A 15,777-nucleotide genomic window follows, 5' to 3' on the forward strand; every position below is an offset into this window, starting at 1 on the left:
CCGGAACTCAATCCCTCTACCAATAAAGGCCAACACACCATAGGCCTTCTTCACAACCCTATCAACCTGGGTGGCAACTTTCAGGGATCTATGTACATGGACACCGAGATCCCTCTGCTCATCCACACTACCAAGAATTTTACCATTAGCCAAATATTCCGCATTCCTGTTATTCTTTCCAAAGTGAATCACCTCACACTTCTCCACATTAAACTCCATTTGCCACCTCTCAGCCCAGCTCTGCAGCTTATCTATGTCCCTCTGTAACCTGCAACATCCTTCCGCACTGTCTACAACTCCACCGACTTTTGTGTCGTCTGCAAATTTACTCACCCATCCTTCTGCGCCCTCCTCTAGGTCATTTATAAAAATGACAAACAGCAACGGCCCCAGAACAGATCCTTGTGGTACGCCACTCGTAACTGAACTCCATTCTGAACATTTCCCATCAACTACCACTCTCTGTCTTCTTTCAACTAGCCAATTTCTGATCCACATCTCTAAATCACCCTCAATCCCCAGCCTCCGTATTTTCTGCAATAGCCGACCGTGGGGAACCTTATCAAACGCTTTACTGAAATCCATATACACCACATCAACTGCTCTACCCTCGTCTACCTGTTCAGTCACCTTCTCAAAGAACTCGATAAGGTTTGTGAGGCATGACCTACCCTTCACAAAACCATGCTGACTATCCCTAATCATATTATTCCTATCTAGATGATTATAAATCGTATCTTTTATAATCCTCTCCAAGACTTTACCCACCACAGACGTTAGGCTCACCGGCCTATAGTTACCGGGGTTATCTCTACTCCCCTTCTTGAACAAAGGGACCACATTTGCTATCCTCCAGTCCTCTGGCACTATTCCTGTAGCCAATGATGACCTAAAAATCAAAGCCAAAGGCTCAGCAATCTCTTCCCTGGCTTCCCAGAGAATCCTAGGATAAATCCCATCCGGCCCCGGGGACTTATCTATTTTCACCTTGTCCAGAATTGCCAACACTTCTTCCCTACGCACCTCAATGCCATCTATTCTAATAGCCTGGGTCTCAGCATTCTCCTCCACAATATTATCTTTTTCTTGAGTGAATACTGACGAAAAGTATTCATTTAGTATCTCGCTTATCTCCTCAGCCTCCACACACAACTTCCCACCACTGTCCTTGACTGGCCCTACTCTTACCCTAGTCATTCTTTTATTCCTGACATACCTATAGAAAGCTTTTGGGTTTTCCTTGATCCTACCTGCCAAAGACTTCTCATGTCCCCTCCTTGCTCGTCTCAGCTCTCTCTTTAGATCCTTCCTCGCTTCCTTGTAACTATCAAGCGCCCCAACTGAAACTTCACGCCTCATCTTCACATAGGCCTCCTTCTTCCTCTTAACAAGAGATTCCACTTCTTTGGTAAACCACGGTTCCCTCGCTCGACCCCTTCCTCCCTGCCTGACTGGTACGTACTTATCAAGAACATGCAATAGCTGTTCCTTGAACAAGCTCCACATATCCAGTGTGCCCAACCCTTGCAGCCTACTTCTCCAACCAACACATCCTAAGTCATGTCTAATGGCATCATAATTGCCCTTCCCCCAGCTATAACTCTTGCTCTGCGGGGTATACTTATCCCTTTCCATCACTAACGTAAAGGTCACCGAATTGTGGTCACTGTCTCCAAAGTGTTCACCTACCTCCAGATCTAACACCTGGCCTGGTTCATTACCCAAAACCAAATCCAAAGTGGCCTCACCTCTTGTTGGCCTGTCAACATATTGTGTCAGAAAACCCTCCTGCACACATTGTACAAAGAACGACCCATCCAATGTACTCGAACTATATCTTTTCCAGTCAATATTAGGAAAGTTAAAGTCTCCCATAACAACTACCCTGTTACTTTCGCTCTTTTCCAGAATCATCTTCGCCATCCTTTCCTCTACATCTCTAGAACTATTAGGTGGCCTATAGAAAACTCCCAACAGGGTGACCTCTCCTTTCCTGTTTCTAACCTCAGCCCATACTACCTCGGAAGAAGAGTCCCCATCTTGCATCCTTTCTACCACCGTAATACTGTCCTTGACTAGCAGCGCCACACCTCCCCCTCTTTTGCCCCCTTCTCTGACCTTACTAAAGGTATGAAATGCAACTTTTACTCTTGAATCACAGACAGGACTTAATTGAATTCTGAATAAGCTTTCAGGCAACCATGTTCAATATCACTGCGCTGCAGAGAGTTTTTACATGAGAAGCTGTTAGCTCTTTTGGTTTCTCTTATTATGTTACATTTTAATGACACATCCATCAATAGCTGATGTGAGATTTGAAGGTTTGGTGAGTCTAGATGCACTCAAGTGATAATGCCCAAATATTTGATTGATGGAACTGTGGTTACTATGGTATTGTATGTGTACAGTCTGCTATTGATTTACTTCTCTCATTTTCAATGTTTAATCATTTTTGCACATTATGAAACAAAACTGATTAGATATGCTATAGATAAAACAGTAAAACATACAATTGCTGAGTTTTTGAATAGCAATCTACAGTCTACTGAAGGCTGATAAATCAAAATCGTAAAAAGGGAACTGAATTCAGCTAGGCTCCAGGTCTCAATAACTGTTCCTTGATCTCAAGACATTTTGATGAATAACCTTTTCATGTTTCCAGACAGTAATTTTTAAATTTAACTTTTAACTTTAAAACAACAATGTTGTGAAGCAAGCTCATTGTTAAGTTCCAGCCGAAGGCATTTTCATCCTCTAAACCTGTAAGGGTTGCGGTATCTCAGTGTATATTATTTGGACAATATTACAACATGCTGTAGGCTGCATCCGCTGGAAGATAATAATTCAGGAGGCTATTTGAGAATTATTGTGTGTTTAGTTACTCCTTCAATTGGTGAGACAAGACACAAACATGGCTGTCATACACAGCTATGGAATAAGATCGTTCTGAAAAACACACCGTGAATGAAACATTTTGGCGGTTTGAAAAAGTCTTGTCCAATCGGGATATCTGCTTGGTTTATTTGCTGAATTGTCAGTGAAAGAGAAAGAACAATATGAATAATAAATCAAGAGTTTCCATATCATCAGAAGAATGCATAAAAGAGGTCTGATTAAATCACCTGGCAAATTGTATTGAGTTTAGGGAATTAACCCCTATTTTGGGGATGAAAATTGTTTGATTACAATCCAAAGAACATCAGTCAAATAAAGCTTTCTATTTATCTATATTATGGGTGGCATGGTAGCAGATTGGTTAGCACTGTTGCTTCACAGCTCCAGGGTCCCAGGTTCAATTCCTGGCTTGGGTCACTGTATGTGTGGAGTCTGCACGTGTCTGAGTAGGTTTCCTCCGGGTGCTCCGGTTTCCTCCCACAAGTCCCGAAAGACGTGCTATTAGGTAATTTTCACATTCTGAATTCTCCCTCTGTGTACCTGAACAGGCGCTGGAATGTGGCGACTAGGGGATTTTCACAGTAACTTCATTACAGTGTTAATGTGAGCCTACTTGTGACAATAATAAAGATTTTTAAAAAAGTAAAATCTGAAACCTACATTTCGATAAATATGGGTAGAAAATCAATCACTACCCACAGAATCACAGAATTGTTATGTCGCAGAAGGAGGCCATTTAGCCTACCATATCTGCACTGACTCTTCAAACGAACATCATGGCTTAGTGCTATTCCTCTGTCTTTGCTTGTACCCCTGCATTTGTTTCTATTCAAGTAATCACCTAATGCCCTCTTGAATGCCTCAATTGAACCTGCCTCCACCACAATTCCAGGCAGTGCATCCAGACTCAAACCACACATTGTGTGAAAATATTTTGCTTCTCTTGCAAATCTCTTTAACTCTGCGCCCACTCGTTCTTGATCCTTTCATGAGCGTGAGCAGTTTTTCCTTATCTACTCTGTCCAGCCCCCTCATGGTTTTGAATATCGCTATCAAAACTCCTATTAACCTCTGAGGAGAACAGTTCCAACTTCTCCAATCTAGCCCAGTTTCAGGTGGGAATATAACCCAGAAGTAAAACAACAGTTGGAAACAGTATTCTCATTTCCCAGCGTTTATAGTTTGTCCCTTCTGGGAATGATGCAGTCGCATGTGCAATCAATGCAGGTGGCCCGAGGAAAAGCCAAACTTAGGCTCAGGCCTCAATCTGGGCAGCAGCCTCCACGGGCTGATCAAATACATTTTTTAAAGGTACATTTTGTGCTACTTGTCTTGACAGCAGCATCCAAGGCTAAGCCTCAGGATCATTTGGATGTCAGATTTTGCACTGGTAGGGTGCATGGGAAGAGCCAGTCATGAATACCATGGAGTCAAGGAGAAGCACTCCTGGCTGTGCAGAAACAAACTTTCCACATGAAACTTATATTTTGGTGGTAGTTGTCATTTAGGCAGCAGCCACCACTGAAGAATCATGAAAGGAACAGGAACATTGGAATTAAATTTCAAGTAGATGAGCACATGAAGCGCCATATCACACAAGGCTATGGACCAAGTGCTGGAAAATGGGATTAGAATAGATAGATGCTTGATGGTCATCACAGTCATGGTGGGCCGAAGGGCCTCCTTCTATTCTGATAAACTCTGTGAATCTATGCCCCTAGGAGTAAGATTCATGCTGTGGTCATGTGCATTCGAATTTAGCCAAGACACCCTGAAACAAAGCATATGTAATGGACACAATGTCAATTTTGAATGCAAACAATTCTAATTGATGCCCTGCCATAATAATTCCAGGCCGATGTAAAAAATATTGCAGACTACACTAGAAATCTGGGGGGGGGGGGGGGGGGAATCTTACCAGGATTTGGTAAAGATTCAGATGCTCACAGAAACCTGGCATGGACCTTCCCTGTTCCTTAGACCAGGGGCGGGATTCTCCGTTTCTGAGACTAAGTGTTGATGCCAACACAGAATTTGTGGACTTTCACGCCAGAAAAACTGGCGTCACACCTGGACCGATTCCGTCACTATGGAGGGGCAAGCACTGGTGCCATGTGGGACACAATAGATTCCAATGAAAAATGGTGCAAGATTCGCCGGGTCTGTGATTGACACTCGAGAGGCTGACAAGCTGCAGCCGCATATACAAATTACACTCCCACACACACACTCATCCCAGCCAAAAAGATGGCACTGGTTATGCTGGAGCGTGCCCATTCAGTGATGGGTCGGCAGGGGCCAGAGGACATCCAGGGGGGTGACCTGGGGGGGGGGGGGGGGGGGGGGGGACGGTGGGGACACCTATACAACCCGTGGCACTAAGTTCAAAGTGGGCTATTAGCGGCATGCACAGCTGCAAGGCTGCCTTGCCGGCTGCAGCAATGGTGTTCCGTGCCTGTCCATGCCGAGCCCACAGCCCGCCTCCTGGCCACCCTCCAGCTACTCTCCCCAGCCCTGGCAGAAGTCCCCCGGACAGCGGCACAACTGTCAGCAAACTATGGCGATGTTGAACGCTTTCCGTACCCCCTCCCTCTCCCTCAATAGCCTCCACGACGGTTTCACCATTTTTAAAAGCACAAGTGAATCTCCCCGTCGGGAACTTGGCCCATCGGAGACAGAGAATCACGGAGGCCCTGAAGAATACCAGATTGGGCCCCCCTGATGAAATGCAAGCGGTGTTTACTGTATGTGCGTTCTGGAACGCATTGACACCACCATTGAGGTGCTGGAGCATTGCGATTTGGTCTCAAATTGGCGGCTGCCGTGGTTTTGCCATCGGAACCGATTCTCCACACATTCGCCTTTCCCGAGGGAATTGACCTCCTCCTCTCTGATATTCATTCCCACAACCTACCACCGCCCAGACATCCATTCCCTGCACCCCTCCCCCAACATTCATCGCCAGCAAACTTACTCAATCCCCGCCTATCCCAATCCCGCCCGCCCCTCTGCCAACCAAACATCAAAGCACTCCCTGCACCCATGGGTCTCCCACTAGGGTCCACCTCTGGCACTGCATCCTGGAACAGGCTGTCACTGCCAGGTTGCCAACCTGCCTGTGCCAATCTGGAAATGCCAATCTGTACCATGGGGCAGTGCCTGAGAAATTCCCTCTACCTCCCCTGGTGACTATCCTTCCCTCTGTGTCCCCAGAGGGATCCCCTCGACTGCTTCAGGCCTGGCCCAACCCATTGTAAACCTTGCCTACTTGAAGTCACGACAGCAAAGTTTTAATATTCCGTAAGGGGATTATTTCGCGGGCGGGGGGCTGGGGGGGGGGGGGGGGGGGGGGGGGGTGCGCCGCTTGACACGTTGACATTATTCCTATTGATAGTATGAAAGTAGTCATAGAATGATACAACATCACAGTGGAGAAAGAATCTATTTAGTTCAGTAATTCTGCACTTGTGTTTTTTCTACATAAACCATCTGGTCTAATCCCATTCTTTTTGTTGGTGGCCCATATCCTTTAATCACCTTTTCATGCAAATATATCTGTATCAGGAGCAGTTTGTGGCAGGAAATTCCACATTCAAACCACCCTCTGTGTAAATGTTCTTTTCTAGCCTCCCTTGAATTATTTTTGTGATAATCATAAATTCATGTTTGCTGTCAGCATCTCAAAGTCGAACGAAAGAAATCTATTTCTATTCACACAGTTGCAAAGCAGAGGTAGATCATCCCCCATATTAATTTTAAAAACAGCAAATTGGTTTGGAAATTCTTGGAGATGGATGCTAATTGTATATTGATTGTGTTTAGTTACATGCAGGCACTAGGCATTAACTGGGGATTCATTGCAACCCTATAAATAGACAATGAGGGTAATTTTCCACTTTTTCCACCATTGGGATCTTTCAGTCCCTTTTAATGGGCCGTTGAATGGGTCACTGCATTTTATGGCTGCAAACAGGGATGTCAAATTCCACCCATAGATTGAAACTGTGGCTATTGGAATTGAAGGTGGATTAGGACTTGTAATGTGTAATTTGACAAATGAATATAAAGGTTGTAAAGATTGTCTCCAGTTCTATTCTTCTCCCACTGAGTTGTGTACCGTCTACTCCTTCAATTAGTGAAATAAGGCAAAAAATGTCTGTCACAGACAATTATGGAATTAGATAGTTCTGAAAAAATTAATATTGCTTCCAGGGAAGCACGGTAGCATTGTGGTTAGCACAATTGCTTCACGGCTTCAGGGTCCCAGGTTCGATTCCCGGCTTAGGTCACTGTCTGTGCGGAGTCTGCATGTTCTCTCTGTGAGTGCGTGGGTTTCCTCCGGGTGCTCCGGTTTCCTCCCACAGTCCAAAGATGTGCAGGTTAGGTGGATTGGCCACGCTAAATTGCCCTTAGTGTCCAAAATTGCCCTTCGTGTTGGGTGGGGTTACTGGGTTATGGGGTTAGGTTGGAGGTGTTGACCTTGGGTAGGGTGCTCTTTCCAAGAGTCGGTGCAGACTTGATGGGCCGAATGGCCTCCTTCTGCACTGTAAATTCTATGATCAAACACGCTGCTAATGAAACGTTTAGGCAGTTTGAAAAATATATTGTCCACTCGGGATATCAGCTTGATGTATTTGCTGAGTTGGCAGTGAAAGAGGAGGTGCAATGGTTGCAGAGAATAGTTGCCTAAAGATGAAGGTTGGAAATGAAAACAAAATCTCAGTAGTTATTGTGGAAAATGGTAGTTAGCAAGTGTAAACTATCAAAGTATGCTGACCCACTGATGTTTTTCAATCCTGAACCATATGACGAGTGAAAATACGAAGTGTATGTGTCCTTTTATGTCCTTGCCAAAGAGAAAACAAGGTATAGCCTTGGCTTTGTCATTTCCTGTAAGAAGAAAAGATAGAAGTAAAAGCATCTTCTGAGCTGGGTGCCTGTCGTTTTGATAGTGATGAAGGTTTGGACATTCTGTTAGAGTTCATGGTTGAGAATTTATGAGAAAGTGATCTGTTAAATGAATGGTCTGACTTTGATAGATTTTTAAAAAAACAGATGGGCATTCCATAGACCAATATATCATGGATTGTAACAGGTTGGATAAAAGATTGACAAAATTCAATTTTTGATCCCTGGGTCAGTACTAATGTTTAAATTACTGAATTGTGCTAAGGTGTTTCATATGAATTTGCTGCTTTTTCTAAACTGGCACTCTGTTCTCAGAGAGGGACAGAGAGACCCTGTTGGATCAGATGTTTGCTGCCTTGAAAAGATTCCTGGGGTAGCAATCATTTCCTTCATCCTTCGTGGAACAAATGAGACAATCCACTGTGTCACAAAGAATAGAGAACTCAATCATTGTCAGCTGTGGAAGGAAACCGGAGCACCCGGAGGAAACCCACGCAGACACGGGGAGAACGTGCAGACTCCGCACAGACAGTGACCCAGCGGGGAATCGAACCTGGGACCTTGGCAGTGTGAAGCCACAGTGCTAGTCACTTGTGCTACCGTGCTGCCCGAAGATCAACACAGGTTAACAAATATAAAATTATCATATGCTTCAGGTTTGGTGATGCCAACACCATGAAAGAGAGTTTTAATCGTATGCAAAATAGCTGGAGTAAGTAATTTTACAGACCTCACGATGTTGGTAGCACCAAACCTAAAGCGTGTAGTACTTCTATAAGTACTGACAAAGCATCTAATGACATATCTATGCTATTGAATAAACCTTCTATGAGAAAGGCACAAATGATTCTTAGCATGGAGCATGACAAGGTCATTATTTTTGGAAAGTCAGTTGATCTGTAGTTTACCTGATCGGGATATTATTGTATCCCCCTTAGCAAAAACTGATTTTTCTCATCAGAGTGTTGGAATAGTATTAATGGCATCAGATGAGAAGAATCAAAGAGCCAAAAAGCAAATGATCTTAAAGTTACATGGACAAGTTGCTTATCCTACTTGTCAATGGTTAAACATCCTGCTAAAGGATACGACTGTGATACAAGCTAATAGAAGAGAATATTGAGGAGCAAGAAATTGATACAAAGTATCAGAGGACTCTTCCAGACCCTATTGTAAGCCTTCCATTGTCATGTGACTTTAATAAGGTAGTTTCCCAAAGGTTTGGGATGAAGACAAAAATATATTCATTCTACATTTTAAAAACCAGGCAATCAGATTTGTCTGTCTACAATAATACTTCGTAAGGACAGAAAGGTTATTATTGACAAAATCATGGAGAAATGGATTGGGACATAACATGGGCTTCAACAAAGTTTCTGACCGATAATAGAGGGAAATTTGCAATGATGAGTTTAGAGACACCTGTGAAAATAGTCACACCTTGGCTATGAATAACACAGCTGAAATTCTTTCAGCAATGGACTCTGAAAGAAATCATGCAGTGAGCAACAAAGTGGTGCAAGGGTGGTTGATGCGAAGAATTCACTCCAAATGAATGGATATAATTCCTATCAATTAGTCAATGAGTAAAATCCAAAATTGCCTTTTGTGCTATGTGATAGTTTGCCTGCTTTAGAAGGAACTACAATTAGTTACATTTTTTCTGCATATTTAAATGCATTGCTGAAATGCAGCAGTATGTTCGGAGAGTTCTGATGCATCTCATAAGACCAGGTTTAATTCAGGATATTTTGTGTATTATAAAAGAGAGGGTGAAGGGGAATGAAAAGGCCCTGGTAAGGTTATAGGTTATGACGGCAAAACAGTACTTAGCAAGTATGGCAATCGAACTTGAAAGGCTCATGCCCAACATGAACCAAAATTAAATATAAAATATCGTACTCGGAACAGTTGATAATAATAATCGCTTATTGTCACAAGTAGGCTTCAATGAAGTTGCTGTGAAAAACCCCTAGTCGCCACATTCCGGCGCCTGTTCGGGGAGGCCGTTACGAGAATGGAACCCATGCTGCTGGCCTTGTTCTGCATTACAAGCCAGCTGTTTAGCTCACTGTGCTAGCCCAGCCCCTGATATAAGTAACCGAAGCACCTTGTACCTCAAATTCGCATGTGTTTTCTGATGAAGATCCTCAGAAACTAAATAGGGCAGATCAAGGGCTAGATAGTGGCAATATGAATGATGTGTGCTATCATGTAGGCAGTGAATGGAGGAATGCAACAATTGCATGTCGTTTAGAAAGTTCATTGGCCAGTTCAAATGTCAGTTAAATCACCAGGATGATGGCCAAGAAATGTGGTGAGCACTGCTGCCTCATAGCACCAGGGACCCTGGCCTTGAGTGACTGTCTGTGTGGAGTTTGCACGCTGTCCCCATGTCTGCATGGGTATCCTTCAGATGCTCTGGTTTCCTCCCACAGTCCAAAGATGTGCAGGGTGGGTGGGGTTACGGGGATAGGGCGGGGGAGTGAACTGAGGTAATGTGCTCTTCAGGAGGATCAGTGCAGACTTGATGGGCCAAATGGCCTCCTTCTGTACTGTAGGGATTCTATGGATTCTAAAAGAGATCAGTGGTCTGGCAGGATGGGGGGAAAGAGTCAAGAGTAAGAAAGTGCAGTGCAAGTACTTTAATGGATCTCGAAGTGGCCCATGCACCAGCAACAAAGGTGTAAGGGCGGCACGCTGGGGCAGTGGTTAGCACTGCTGCCTCATGGCGCCGAGGATCCGGGTTCCATCCCGGCCCTAGGCCACTGACCGTGTGGAGTTTGTACATTCCCCCCGTGTCTGCATGGGTCTCACCCCCATAACCCAAAGATGTGCAGGGTAGGTGGATTGGCCACGCTAAATTGCCCCTTAATTGACAAAAAAGAATTGGGTATTCCAAATTATATTTTTTTTAAACAAAGAAGTACCAGAAAAAGCTAACAATATTGCAAGATATGGAGATGCCAGTGTTGGACTGGGGTGAGCACAGTAAGATGTCTTCCAACACCAGGGTTAAAGTTATTCACCCCCACCCTCTGGCCTGGGCTTGCAAGATCCTACCAACTGTCCTGGCTTGAGACAATTCGTTCCTCTTTAACCTGTGATTATCCCTCTCTCCAGCCGCTCTGTCTGGACCTGTAAAGACTTAATTACCTGCAAAGACTTGCATTCAAAGTATCGTCTGGCATCTTTGACTTTGTCTATATGAATGTTTCTGGAACCCACCTCTTCATTCACCTGAGGAAGGAGCTGTGCTCAGAAAGCTAGTGCTTCAAAACTAACCTGTTGGACTTTAACCTGGTGTTGTAAGACTAATAATGCAAGAGATAGATCTCTCAGTCATAGTCCTGACAGATAGAAAAGTACAAATAGAGGCCATAGCTTGAATAGATTAGACAATGAAATAAAGGTCATAGAATGTTCAGAACTAGAAGCAGACGTTCTCATGAACTTGATGTTTTGGTGGCTGCCACTAAACTTGAATATAAGCTAATAACAATAACTGAACTAGCAAAAAAAAAGATAATTAGATATTGGAGAGTTTGGAATTTATTCTAGTGCACCAGATATGAGTCAACAAAATATGGGTCACCAAGAGCTAAAGAGGTTGTAACTGCAGAGAGTAAACCACAGAAAGTAAACTGGCCCAGGTTATATTTTCAGAACGTGGTATTTTTCAATGAGATATGTAAAAGTATAAAAGTAAAATGAACACTTCATTATTCTTTAAAATAACATGGAAAATGGGCACTCTGCATTGTAACAACAATCCTATTTACAAAGAAGAAAGAACAATACAGCACAGGAACAGGCCCTTTGGCCCTACAAGCCTGCGCCGATCATGGTACTTGCCTAAACTAAAACCGTCTGCACTTACGGAGTCCATATCCTTCCAGTCCCACCCTAGTGAGAGTTATTCCTGTTCTGGTTAATCATGCTAGGTAATCAGAGAAAGGTGATGTATATAGCGAAAGAGACGGAGCAATTGCAAAACTTGATTTGTCAGTTGAGCTGGGTGGGTACTCAGTGTGGTAGTCACCACTGTTGTAGATATCACATACGAGAGGTAATACGGTAAGGCTCCTGTACTACAGGTACAGGGGTAGATCCCTGCCTGCTGGCCCCGCCCAGTAGGCGGAGTATAAATGTGTGTGCTCACCGAGCTGCAGCCATTTCGGCAGCAGCTGCAGGAGGCTACGCATCTCTGCTTAATAAAGCCTCGATTACACTCTACTCTCGTCTCATCGTAATTGATAGTGCATCATTCAGTGCAGACCATAACACAGGTCAGTACTTATCAGCCCCATGGTGACAGACTGGGAGGATGAAATATTGGCAAAAGAGCAAAAGAAGGTGCCAGAAAGCATGCTCGATATCTTCCTGCCGGCATGACATTTGACCAGTGTTGAAAAAGCTTGCAGATTTTGTACCCCTCAGGAGCACTTGTCCCCTAAAGTGTGAAATTAATGGTCACTTCCCACCTTTTGGTATTTTGCCAGAAACACAGCGGGAGGGATGATTATCCCAATGTGGGGAGCCTACCCTGTGAAACCTGGTGGTGCCCCAACAGTTTCAGGGGTAAAGGCCCTCAGAGTGGACTGATGCCAACACCTTTCCTCTCTGACTACCCACACTCCAAAATTGACAAGGATCACCTTCGAATCACCTTTCATGATATGCTCAGCAACGAAGAAACATAACCACTCAATATGGCAATGAAGGGTACAAACAGTGCTTGGCTCTTATTGTTTAAATGATTTATTACCAAAAATTGTACTGAAAGTAATATCTCTCTCCTTGATATTACAATCTAATGCATGTGAAGAAAAAGGCAGTTTGCAATCTTGCCTTAGTAGTTGGAATACAAATGGAAGTTTGAGTAGCCACAATGCATGCTTAAATTCAAGAACCATCCTCCCCACATCTGGCAACGTCTGCAGATCGGGCATTTGTCTTATCAGGCATCTCAAAATCCATCAAACTGGATTGGACGCACGTTATCCTTGATCCCCAAAGAACTACCTAAGAAGAAAACATCACTTAGTTAGAAAATAAAGTCACTTCACCTTTGAGTGTCAAAGATGTGTAAATATGTAAAGTGCCATTTTTATTCTCAAACTTTCAATATAATGTTGATATATCTAAAAGCTATAGTTTCCTACAACTTTATATTTACTGCGAAGTCTTATTCATTAGTTTGAACCTGATCTCTAAATATTGATATTTTAATATTGAAAGGTTGAAAGCAAAATATTTTTTAAAAATTGTTCTTGGGAAGTGGGCGTCATTGGTGAGGACAATATTTATTGTTCACCTTTAATTACCATTGGGAAGATAATGGTGATCCACACAGTCCATGTGGGGATTTGTACACAAATAGTGCTGTTGGGGACGGCGTTCCAGGATTTTGACCCAATAACAGTGAGGAAACGGCGGTGCAGTTCCTAATCAGGATGGTGTGGGGCCTGGAGGGAAACTTGAAGTTGGTGGTGTTCCCATTGTGGTGATCACAAGTTAACCAGATGCAACACAACTGAGCAACCACTAGAGGGAGCACGGGAGAGCCATATAAATAGATCAGGACAGGAAGTGAGGACACACTTCACTGAGGGCAGAACTTGGAGCAACACATATACAGAAGACACTCTTCACAGCAGGCGGGCTGGTAAGCAGGACACACAGCAAGCAAAGCTGGTAGTTAGCACTGGAAGGTAGTTCTAGGTCGAGCTCTGGAAACTGAACGAACTCACAATAAAGCATCTTCTCCACACTTGAGACTACGAGCTTTATTAAGACACGAGTAACAACACATGGTACCTAGGAGTGATTTCAGACGCTTATGACAGGACAACTCAGCTGCAGATACAGAAAACAAAAAAACAAAAAATGGCATGGAAATCTCAACCAAGAATGGCATGGAGATCTCCTGCTGGACATTCGACTTGGGAAGACATTGCTGATGAGAGGATGTGCCTTGGATTCCCACTTCACCTGGACACGACTGGAAAAGTAAGAAGTGTCTGGGAAAGGTTTAAACAAATGTTCGATTTCGCTATCCTAGCATATGATGCAGCAGCAGCCTCAGACGAAATTAAAATAGCAATTCTCATCGAAGGAAATGAAGCTTGGAAAGTTTATAATGGATTTAAATACTCAAAAGGTGAAGACAGAAACAGCTTACAAACGGTACTAAACAAATTTGAAGAGTACTGTGAGAAATTTGAACAGCAAGACATACTCAGAGGCCAAACTGCACAGAGACTGAGTGATGCAAAACTTAAAAAATCACCAAAAGAGCAAGAAATCGCGAATGAAAAGTACAGATCAAAAAGAAGAAATAAAAAGAATTTCTCACAAAGCCAAAACGCTGAAACCCTGTCCAAATCGGGAAGAGAAGATCACTTACGAATTTTGCAGTCCTGGTGGGACAGTAAAATCGCTGAAATCCGCGAAAAAACGGCAAAAAAATGGCGTTGGAGCACATTTTGCAGTCTCCGGTAAGCAAAGAACTACAAATCGCGTCTGCGCATGCGCCGGAACCGGAAGCCGCGCATGCGCAGTTTGAAAAAGATCGCAGCGCCGATTGTTATGCGCATGCGCAAGCCGCGCATGCGCAGTCAAAAAAAGTCGTCGTCGCGGATCGTCATGCGCATGCGCAAGCCGCGCATGCGCAATGGGAACGAAACCGCACAGTGAAGGACGAAAGCCGATTTGCGCATGCGCAAGTCATGCCAACGCGTGACGTCATGACGTCTGAGCATCCCGACCACGCCCACTTAAAAGGGAAATACCCGAAAATTGAAAACAAGACACTTAAAGTGGTAAACACAAATTTTCTTGCCTCAGAACACAGAAAAACGCCTGAACTTACACCAACAGTTAAAAACAACTTGCACAACACCCTGAAAAAAGCAGTCTGCACCACCCAAAGTGAAGAGAACAAAAAGAATTCCGAAACAACAAAAGATGATTTGTTTTTCGAAGAATACTACTCAGACACAGCTGAGTCAGTCGGATATGCTTCTCACAGCATCAGCGACACGGTCGCAAAGTTCAACACGAATCAACTCGTGGTAGAAGAAGCCAACGAAGATGAAATGGCTATCAAAGAATACTACTCAGACATGGAGGAGTTATTTGGACATGCTGATCACAGCATCAGCGACACCGTTGCAAAGCTCAACACGACTCTACTCATGGTAGATGAATCCAACACCATGAGGCCATGGCAGCTCGTCGATACATTGGATGACAGCAATACCCAAGACGAAGACGACGCCACACAGAGAGCACAGGAAGACTCCACAGAGCGAGCGATGACAGGCTCCACAGTGCGAGTAATGAAAGACTCCAAAAGGGATGCAAGCAAACACTCCCTGGCGAACACCATGCATGAACAAGACCATGCAGGTAAACCCGCAGTATCTGAGCAACCGCAAGCAGACTATGACAGTCTACCAAGCTCACAGGAACAAGAAGAAGACAACGTACATCTCACCACTGACACCATGCATGCACAAGACCATGAAGGTCAACCTGCCGTATCTGAGCAACCACAAGCAGACTATGAAAGTCTGACAAGCTCACATGAACAAGAAGAAGACAATGCACCTCTACCCACTGCATGCGAAAACAGTAACAAGGTGATCGCACTCGACGTACAGGATCACAGCGAGACTGACAGTTCTCAGCTTGTCTGTACAGAAGCACAGAGTCGGGCCACCCAACAGTCCAGAGCGACGATGCCGAAAGAAAACATGCAGATTTTGACTCCAGAAGAGGAGCACCTGGAGTCCAGAGAGACCAAGCCAAAAGAAACCATGCAGATTCTGACTCCAGACGAGGAGCACCTGGAGTCCAGAGAGACCAAGCCAGAAGAAACCATGCAGATTTTGACTCCAGAAGAGGAGCACCTGGAGTCCAGTGAGATAACATCAACGGAAATCATGAAGATTTCAACTCCAGAAGCGG

Source organism: Scyliorhinus canicula, chromosome 10, assembly GCF_902713615.1.
Source record: "Scyliorhinus canicula chromosome 10, sScyCan1.1, whole genome shotgun sequence".
Classification (NCBI taxonomy): domain Eukaryota; kingdom Metazoa; phylum Chordata; class Chondrichthyes; order Carcharhiniformes; family Scyliorhinidae; genus Scyliorhinus; species Scyliorhinus canicula.